This window comes from Mytilus trossulus, chromosome 2 (assembly GCF_036588685.1).
Source record: "Mytilus trossulus isolate FHL-02 chromosome 2, PNRI_Mtr1.1.1.hap1, whole genome shotgun sequence".
Classification (NCBI taxonomy): domain Eukaryota; kingdom Metazoa; phylum Mollusca; class Bivalvia; order Mytilida; family Mytilidae; genus Mytilus; species Mytilus trossulus.
Window position 1 is genome coordinate 51,869,227 of NC_086374.1, and position 10,158 is coordinate 51,879,384.

The following is a 10,158-nucleotide window of genomic DNA, read 5'->3' on the forward strand; positions in this document are numbered from 1 at the left end:
CGCGATTCGTCTTCATAATCCTCATCAGTGACGCTCATAAAAAAAAGGTTGTAAAACCAACCAAGTACAAAGTTGAAGAGCATTGAGTACCAAAAATTCCAAAAAGTTGTAACAAATGTACATTGGTTTATCGTTATTGATATTCTTTCAAATGATCAAATCACGAAACACCGCTGACAGAATAAGCAACCATTAATCTCGCCTTCGCGACTGCTTCGGCGCAAAAAAACCAAACTTGCAAATAATAAGAAACAAAAATTTGAACTTTTAAGTTCAATTATTTTTTGTGATGAAGTTTCGTCAACATTTAAACATGGCCATGGTATCAAAGGGCACACGATTACAAGCTTTCTGGGAATTGCATATATCTTGTCATGCATTGTTAACCAACAAGAGTAACACAGAATTCCAAAAAATATCAATCAATGATCAACATCCCTAATTCTTAACCTTTTACAAACGTCTCAGTCAAGTCAATAAGAAGATAGAAACAAAAAATAGACTGGTGGAGTGATGAAAACACATAATTTTTCATAGAATTTTATCTCTCTCTCTTTCTCTTTTTCTTTCGGAAGTTTAAAGTTTAAGATATAAGTTATATATTGCTCATAATAAGCATTCGAATATAGCTTTTTTATATGGTCACTAACTGTAACAAAGCAATCTATTAGGAATTCTATAAAGGAAATTGAATACAGGGAAGTCTAGTCTAAATTTCCTTACGAAACAATCACGTGTGGGTTTAATGATTTTAAAGTGAAATCATGAATAAACAAAATTGGTATACGTAAAAACCGCATTGACTGCTTAAGGACGTTTCAAATATCAAGATAGAGTGTCAGATAACAATAATAATTTTCTACGTATTAACAAGTCAATGTATTAAACAGAAGACCAAATTTGAGTTGCTCACAAAACAAGTATAATAATGTTTGTGTATGCGTGTCCATAAGACGCAATAACAAAAAAGACTGCTGTTTTACTGACTATGTTATGTTTACTGTTACTAATTTCTGTTGTACCAAAAACAACCACCATAAAGACCCAACAAATATTCTCTTGGTAGATATTCTAAATGAAACCCTGCAAAATAAAGGCAAAAGTAGTATACCGGTATTCAAAAGTCATTATACAATTATTTTACGATATTCGTCCAAACAATTTCACGACAATTATGGTATGGAAAGGTAATTATATAGTTTTAAACTACAAACGATAAGACATAACAGATTATCCAACCGAAAACATAATATAAACTTAAAAATAAATCGAAGTGAGATTCACTGGGGTAAAGCTGATGACCGTAACTGCATTCACGGTCATCCCAAGATGTCAGCTGAAAAATTAGGTCAGTATTTTTATTGTCTGTTAAGGTGTTTCTACATCATTTTCTTTACAAAGCATACTTTGATACGATGTAAATTAATAAAAGATTCACACGGAAGTCACAAATCTCTACCGAGGAACGTGTATAGAACGGGAAATTGGATTTGAAAAATTCGCTAGGATGACCGTAAATCGTAATCGAGATGACCGTAACAGGATTAGCGATTCATAACAAGGCTGACCGTAATTGGTTAAAAGATGACCGTAAATTGTTAATGATGACCGTAATTTATAAAGAATGACTAAATTTAAAAGGATGACCGTCAATTGAAAGAAATATCCATATTTGTATGCATTGTTTTTTGTTGAGTTTGTCGCAATAGGGGCTCGGTTAGTTCTTTTTAACTATTTGGCGTATTTTGAGTTTATATGAAAATGATAGTAAATAATATAATCGAGTAGAAGTTTTGATTTAAATGGACACTATAGACAATAGACACCTGCAAACAATAGGTGATTTTAACTGTAACTGAGTGGACCATATCAAATGAAACTCGTTTGTCTGTTTATTTTGATATCTTCTGCATATTTAAAAAAAAATGCAACTCAAAAACAAGGTAAGTTAGTTTTTTTTCCTCAAACATAGACTTTATATAACTTTTACATATCTAAAGGTCCTGCCATGCTTTAAGGTTTATGTACCCTTCTGTAGCCATTTTTGTACGAAATTTTTTTTCAACATCAATTGTATCAAAACTACAGATATAATGAATAATAGATGCAGTCCATTTTAAACATATACTAGGGGAAAACTTGATGCAAAGCATTATTGTTTACTGTTGCATTGCATTTAATAGAAAAAGAGTACTTTGTGGCAAATAAAATCAAAATTTTATAGAAATTCCACAGCCTTTAATAAAGTGATTTTTGTTATACAATTTGAAACATAGATTACTCACTTGCTTTTCTATGATGTGCTAGTGTTTATTTTTTACAAAAAGTTCTAACCAACCTGTAAATTTCAAAATACCTCGTGCAGAGTAACTAAAGTCGAGCGCATCCTAAAAGGTGTACTTGATTTGATCCATATTTTTAATTTGTTCTAACCAATAACTACATTAATAAACTTGTTTTAAGGAAATCAATGCCAGCACTGCATGCAATAATCCTATATCTATCGGTCATCAAATTGCCAAATATGATAGAACAAGAATAAAGGGTGTGGATTTTCTATAAAATTTCCATATGTTTAGCATTGAAGCAACACAAGGGTACATTATCCTTAATACTTTCCTAGATACATCAGTTTTTTTGTCTGTTCTCTTAATAGATATGTGTGTGTAAAAACGGCCATATTTTTCAATTCCCTCAGATGAACCTTTGACATTATGAATATCCGGCAATTGAGCCCATGTGTATGGTTCCAGAGGAGCTTGATATATAAAAAAAAAACAATTCTGTTTTCTGTTTATACAATTTACAAGGCTCCCTTTTGAAATTCGCTATTTATACAAGACTATTTTAGGATCTATTTTGTACATGTACATCCATTGCCTTTTTGGAATTTTTAAAAAGCTGTATTTATTATATAAAATTAATAGGAATCTCAGAAATAAAAAAAATCTTTTGGCTTGTAGTTGGATGCTACACATGACGAACCATGTATTTGAAGCACGTCTTATTTTTTTCTACCTTTATGGTAATGTTGTCTTATAAATACGTCTTACACCAACACGATTAATTATTTGATACAGAAAAGGTAATACAAATACGGATATTTTTTTAGAAATGACGGTTATACTATGAAAGTTACGGTCATCCTTTATAAATTACGGTCATCCTTTCGAAATTACGGTCATCATTTTACCAATCACGGTCATCCTTATTATGTGTTACGGTCATCTTGAAAATATTTTAAAGATGATTTACGGTCATCTTAGCGAATTTTTCAAATCCAATTTCCCGTTCTATACACGTTCCTCGGTAGAGATTTGTGACTTCCGTGTGAATCTTTTATAAATTTACATCGTACTAATGTATGCTTTGTAAAGAAAATGATGTAGAAACACCTTAACAGACAATAAAAATACTGACCTAATTTTTCAGCTGACATCTTGGGATGACCGTGAATGCAGTTACGGTCATCAGCTTTACCCCAGTGGAGATTATCCATGAATGCTGGATGTATAAAACATCGATACACGTCGCACACCAAATTCGCATTCAGTATAACAGTTTTATTCGGGAATATGAAAATCATGGTATTTCCATTTTCAATTTTATTGTTTTAAAAAACAGACGATACGAGAAATAGTTTCAGTTAATATTCTAATTTCACGTTCCGTAATATAAATGATGTTCTCTCACAAAACAATCAAAGCTTCGTGACTATGTTCAACGCATCTATTCCACCGTTTGTCTTAAATTTTGACTTACTAACATCTATAAATTGACTATAAGGGTCGGCTCATAACATAACTTAATGACAATAGAGATTATTTCAGCTTCACAATTGTGACTTTTTCATTTCTATATATACATACAATGTGTATGTAGCTAGCAACATTCAAACAGTGCCTTAATATGAATTATATATCTCCCAATTAATACGATATTCTAGAGCTGCTAGAGCTTGCATTACCTATCATGATTTCCTTATAAGGAATCATTAAAACTAAGAGTACCAATATGTGAAGATGGAATCATCTCTTCGAAAATTTACAGCCGCCATCTCGATTTGGTTGACCGTAATGCATTATTTGTTTCAAAATAACGATTGATATGTTCCAATAGTTGTAATCATAAATCCGTCCTCTTTTCCTCACATGTGACCTACCGAAGAAATTTTATCCATGGGTGTGTACTTACAAGAGAAACACGACATGTGCAATATGCGGAGTAAGATATGCATAAAACTTCCGGGGTACACCGGCGCACCGGACGTGAGTGCAATTGAGTTTTTCGGCTACAATTTTATACTACAAAGTGAAACATTAAGACTCATCAACAAATTCGGTTCGAACTCGGCATTGTCATGTCTAATCGTTTGCAAAGAGACTGAAAACAGGCGGCAAAAAAGTTGTAGGATTGTAACTTTGTGCAAATAATGCTCCGACAACATCGTCCCAATATCGTGAAAAGAAACTTGCAAATTTACTCAGCTTAAAAAAAAATCTAAAACTTTACAGGAAAGTTCAAATTTAAATAGTCCCGTGTCTAAACGAAATACATAAACAGGTTATGGCACGTTATTGTTTTGTGTACTGCTATTCGTCTTCGTCGTTATTATAGGATTAAACACATTTTTTCTAGAGGTTATTGATGTGTAAACCTGGGCGGTTAACTCACAAACTGAATAAAAGTCCGAAGGACTTTTATGTCAAGTTTGTGAGTTCGGACTTTTATGTCAAGTTTGTGAGTTAGAGACCCGGGGTGGTGTTCTCGAAGCTATCTTAGGATTATGACGTGTCCTAAGTCTATCTTAGGACAAGTCTTTGTCCTAAGTCGTGTTCACGAAGCCCTCTTAACTTATGATATATCTCCTTTTTCGTTCTAACTTTAGGACACCCAACAAGGTGTCTTAAGAGCATCCTACCTTCATCCTAGTGTAATAATGCTTGGATTTCGCTTTTTGCTCATTATTTTACGTAAAAATGAACATGAAATGAAACGCACCATCGGTTATTAACTCGTATGTAAAGAAATTGTGCATGATTTTAAACTTTGAACTTCGTGTTTCACGATACGATTACACTACAAATTTAATTCTCATTTCAAAACAATTGTTTTTCAAGTGTAAATAACAATCCTTTTCGATATAATTACATTAGTAATTATGCATTTAATTCTGTACATGTTATTATAAAATTCGTAAACAATTTTGTTAAATAATTTCGTCATTAATAAATGTTTTATCACAAAATTACTTTAAATATTTAAAATTTCGACTTAGGAAATGTTTAGGACGTCCTAAAATAAGATTCGTCTGAGAGAGCTTCGAGACACAACTTAAGAGTGTCCTAAGTCGATCCTAAGTCCATCCTAAAATTGATCTTATCTATGACTTAGGAAGAATCTTAGGATACCTTCGAGAACACCACCCCCGGTTTACACATCAATAACCTCTAGAAAAAATGTGTTTAATCCTTATAATTCTTCAGCCAAACATACACGATTATTAATTTACATTATTACTTTGATGGCTACTATATGTACCATCAGAAGCAAAATGGCATGTCGTAACCAAGGAGTACGCCGCCATCTTGACTTTCTAAAAATTTAAATGTTCTATAAATGCAACAGAATCTAAAATGAACTAGCACCTACCTCCAAAAATTCATTTTAATTAGATACTATCCGAATTTGAAGCGTACAAGTAACGAAATAATCTTCCGTCTGGAAGTTTTCAATCGTATGACGCCGTGTTTTGCCAGGACGTAAATTCGCCAAATTATTCGTGAAATTTCCCGGAATTTTATTCAAATTTTATTTTTATACATTTTCGAAGCTCAAGTGCATTTATTTTATTTCTTCCTTTTTTTTTATTATATATGCATTAGAATAGAAACAACTGTTATGCAATTGTTTTATAATCTCAACTTGCTGAAGATCCCAGTATCCCTGCAAGAATGTGTATCGCGCATGAATAGCTTACAAAAGTAGTTTCGGAAACATGGTTTATCGAAGTGTAAACCAAGAGAAAAATTCTACTTGACCAATGCAATTCAAGTATTTATAGATATGGAAATGATATAAGAATTATTCATTTTTAACCATGGCGTTGCCAGTTTATTTTCGATTTATGAGTTTGACTGTCCCTCTGGTATTTCGTCCCTTTTTTACTAGGTTTGTAATAAGGATCTCACTGTGAAAACTAATTTTCAGCATAATCGTAATCCGTAAAAACATATGATACTATGTGTTTAGGCGCGGTCGTCCTTACTCAATCACAAGAATCAAACAACGGCACGAAAGTTTGACGCAATACTTTTTGGCAAAGGATCTGTCGACAGACATAACGCACGTTTTTCTCGAACTAATACGAAAAAGTTCAAATTTACTTATATAGAGACAAATTCATATCACATTATTGATAACGATATGTACACGGTTTTTTTTAAGATGCGAGGGTACTGACAAATGAATACAAAAAATGTTGATAATGTAAAAACACCTGAATATGCTATACAATCTTTATAATTTGAGTATCAATTTTCAGCAGTTCGTATTTGCGTTCTCGGTACAGCAGATTAAGGAGAAAGGTATGCTGAGCCCTGTATTTTAAATGCTTCTTTTGGAGTTCATTGCATTTGCAAGCAAGGCAACTACCAAGTCCTCTAACAAGTGGTAACATTCTATTTTATTGAATTCCACTGTTTAAACATCTAATGTAAGAAAGCTTAAGGGTAGTATATAGAACTTATAACTAATTAGAGAATAGATCAACAGATCAACAGATCAAAAGATCAGCTATTTGTATTGCCGACTGAAATTTAATCAAACAAAATGCATTCGATTATATGGTTAATGAACTCTTACAAAGACTTTCAGTCAAAAATCATGTACATGATAATACAAGGTTAGATCAGTTTATGATTGGTTAATTTGATGTGAAGTTCAAACAGTGTAAAAGTAAAGTTATTAAATATATCTTTTCAAAAGAAACATTGCATAAAACACTTTTTGATAATCATGTTAAAACGTAGTGATATTTTGAAACAGCCCACCAATCCGCATCCGTCCTTTTTGCCAAAAATACATTTACGATTTAGTTAAACGGATATATGATCAAAAGAAAGAGAAAGATCAAGGATAAACTAAATGGCAATTCGCCAGCTGGTAAATATGTGCATATACTGCAAAATAAAATCCGCGTACGTGTACACAGTCAGATACGTTTATACATTTATAAGATACGTGTATAACCTTTCTGAACAGAGAGACGAATAGAAAAAGATGTGTTTGTGCTTATGTGAAATAATCTTACAGGTCGTCAGATTTAATTCTTTCAGTTCAGGTATACGTATAGATGACGAACGAAAAGAAAAAAGAAACGTTTTTTCAGGCTTTTATAACATAAGAATACTGAACACAGGATATTATGAAATGTCTCAGATAACAAAGCAAATGTTCCTGTGTCACTTTTGGCGTTCCCTGCGTATTTCATTGTGGGAAAAGCTATGACTTTTAAAAACTGCAACGTTGCAATATTACTATAGCATATGCTTTTACAAGACTGAACTTGCTGATTTGGACGGGGCTTTTGTCAGCTTAAAATGCATGATAACAAATAATGTTTATCTTTACATTAAAAAATATAGAAATTTAAATCACGTGAAAGAGGGACGAAAGATACCAAAGGGACAGTCAAACTCATAAATCTAAAACAACTGACAACGCCATGGCTAAAAATGAAAAGACAAACAGACAAACAATTATAGTAAACATGACACAACATAGAAAACCAAAGAATAAACGACTGGTGACAATTTGGCCTGAGATTATCTATAGCCTTGTATCTTTGATTACTTTATAATTCAGTTATGTGTATTATAATATAGCTTCATCATTTGGCTGTAGCTACAGTGTATCGATGTTTTTTTTCAAAACTAGAATCTAGACAATAGAATGAAATTCAAAACAGTATGGCTGTGGCCGTTGATTGACACATTAAATTCATCCATTGACTAGGACAATTTTGGTGAACGTTTGTATGTAACGACCACTGCTCACTTTGCACTTTTTAAATACTCTTAAACTATGGGGTCACCAAAGGTTCTCAACACCTAAATAAAGTAATTCGAAAAATTAATCAGAAATAACACGATGTTTTGATTTATATCATACAGTTTAAATGTCTATCGTAGGTACGTCGTGAACAGTGGTCGTTACAGACAAACGTTCAGTTAAATTGTCCCAGTCAGTGGATGAATTTAATCTATCAATCAATAGCCACAGACACACTGTTTTGAATTTCATTCCAAATAACAAAGTGATCTCAATACAGAAATGTAAAAGATTTCAGCCAATATCGAATATTAATTCAAAACTGAATAAAATTAAGTCTATCGAAACTACATCTGATAAACCTAAAAACACTTACCATTATTTCGATATGTTTGGCTTAGATCGTTAAAAATCTTCTTTTTATACTTTGGAAATTTACTCCAAGGTACATAGTAACCTATCAAAACAGCAATAAATGTCATTTTACGACAAAACAGACAATTTTCATTCCTTATTGTTAATTTTCCTTTTTTGAACGGTGAAGTTCGTTTATCGTTGCAAAGTTAATCAAATTAAATGAAATTTGTTCTTGGAAACAAAGGTTTGTTTTTGGAATTTTTGCTATCCTATAGAATTCTTGTTAAAAACGGAACTTCATATCCTAATTTTTGCAATGATGTAGAAATGGTTCATTTAAACTCGTTCATCTTTTCAAATAAAAAATATTCACAAAGGTCAGCATTTTAACACTGAGGTTAAATCTGTAAATATTGTTTATATCGTTAATTAACAAACTTATCACACATATCATGATAGCGCCAAATGCTTACGTTTCGTCTACAAAAGACTAAGTAGTGACCTTTGAATTAAAATAAAATAAAAAATAAAGTACGAAGTTGAAGAGCATGAGGAACCAAAATTCTCATCAACAGTTAACTAAACCTTTAAACGTGTTTTTTTCTCAGAAGGTATAAGGTAACGATACTGTTGTCAGCTCATTAAAGAAGGCATTTCTTGGAATTAATACTGATACTCATAGGTTCTTTGCATAGGAAATAAACACATTTATTATAAAACCAGTTGCATTGGCATGATTCAGGTTATGTTCTTCTTGTATATGTTATGATGGTTTGATACTAAAACCCAAACGGGAGGAATTGTACTTGATTTTCATAAGAAGGAGACATAATTTGCAATCGGTTTCATTAAGGTAAAGAACGACCATTTACCATTATTTTGATTGCAGTTTTTAGACATAAAATGCTGTATTTCAATGAACATCATATGCATGTTTTATATTGTGCTGTCTAGAATCTAATAGAGTTTTTATTTATTATATATATATATAATAATGTGTTAAGATCATTTCGCTAAAATGGGTATTATGGTTTACTTTTTAAATTGTTATTTGGATGGAGAGTTGTCTCATTGGCACTCACACCACATCTTCCTATATCTATTGACAATTTTAATTTTCGCAAAAATAGGTTAAAAATCAGGCGCCAAAATGGGTTCTTCTTTAGCGCTAAAACGTCAGATTTTTTTCGTTAAAAGTTCGATTTTTTTCTCTCGCTAAAATGTCGTCCGCCATATTTCAATATCATAAATTGTTTCTACAACAACAAAGAAGACAATTTAATAATTAAAGTTATTTATTTATTGAAACCATTCAAAACTATTCTGTAATTTATTATCATCATCATTATTTTCAAAAGTACTCATTTTCTAATGAAATGTGAATACACACTGATGAATGATATGCAAATTAATAATTTCTGTTCTATTACTTTTTATACTTTTTTAAATACTTCCTTAACAGAAAAGATAGTTTACAACTTATGTAATAAGATACTATAGTTGATTGGTTTATAAAACGCAGTAAAAATATTTGTTTTGCTACCTTAGTTGATGATCCGCCCGTAATAGCATTTGTTCCAGGAATCATGAATAGCAATTTCAAAAAATACTCTTCATGCCATATGCACCTTAAAAGGTTAAAGTTCAGTGATAAACTTTCCACCAGGTCCAGTTCAAAAGTTTAACATATAGGATAATGGGGCATGCGTGATCTAACTCGAATAAAACATAAAACTTTGGTGTCTTTTG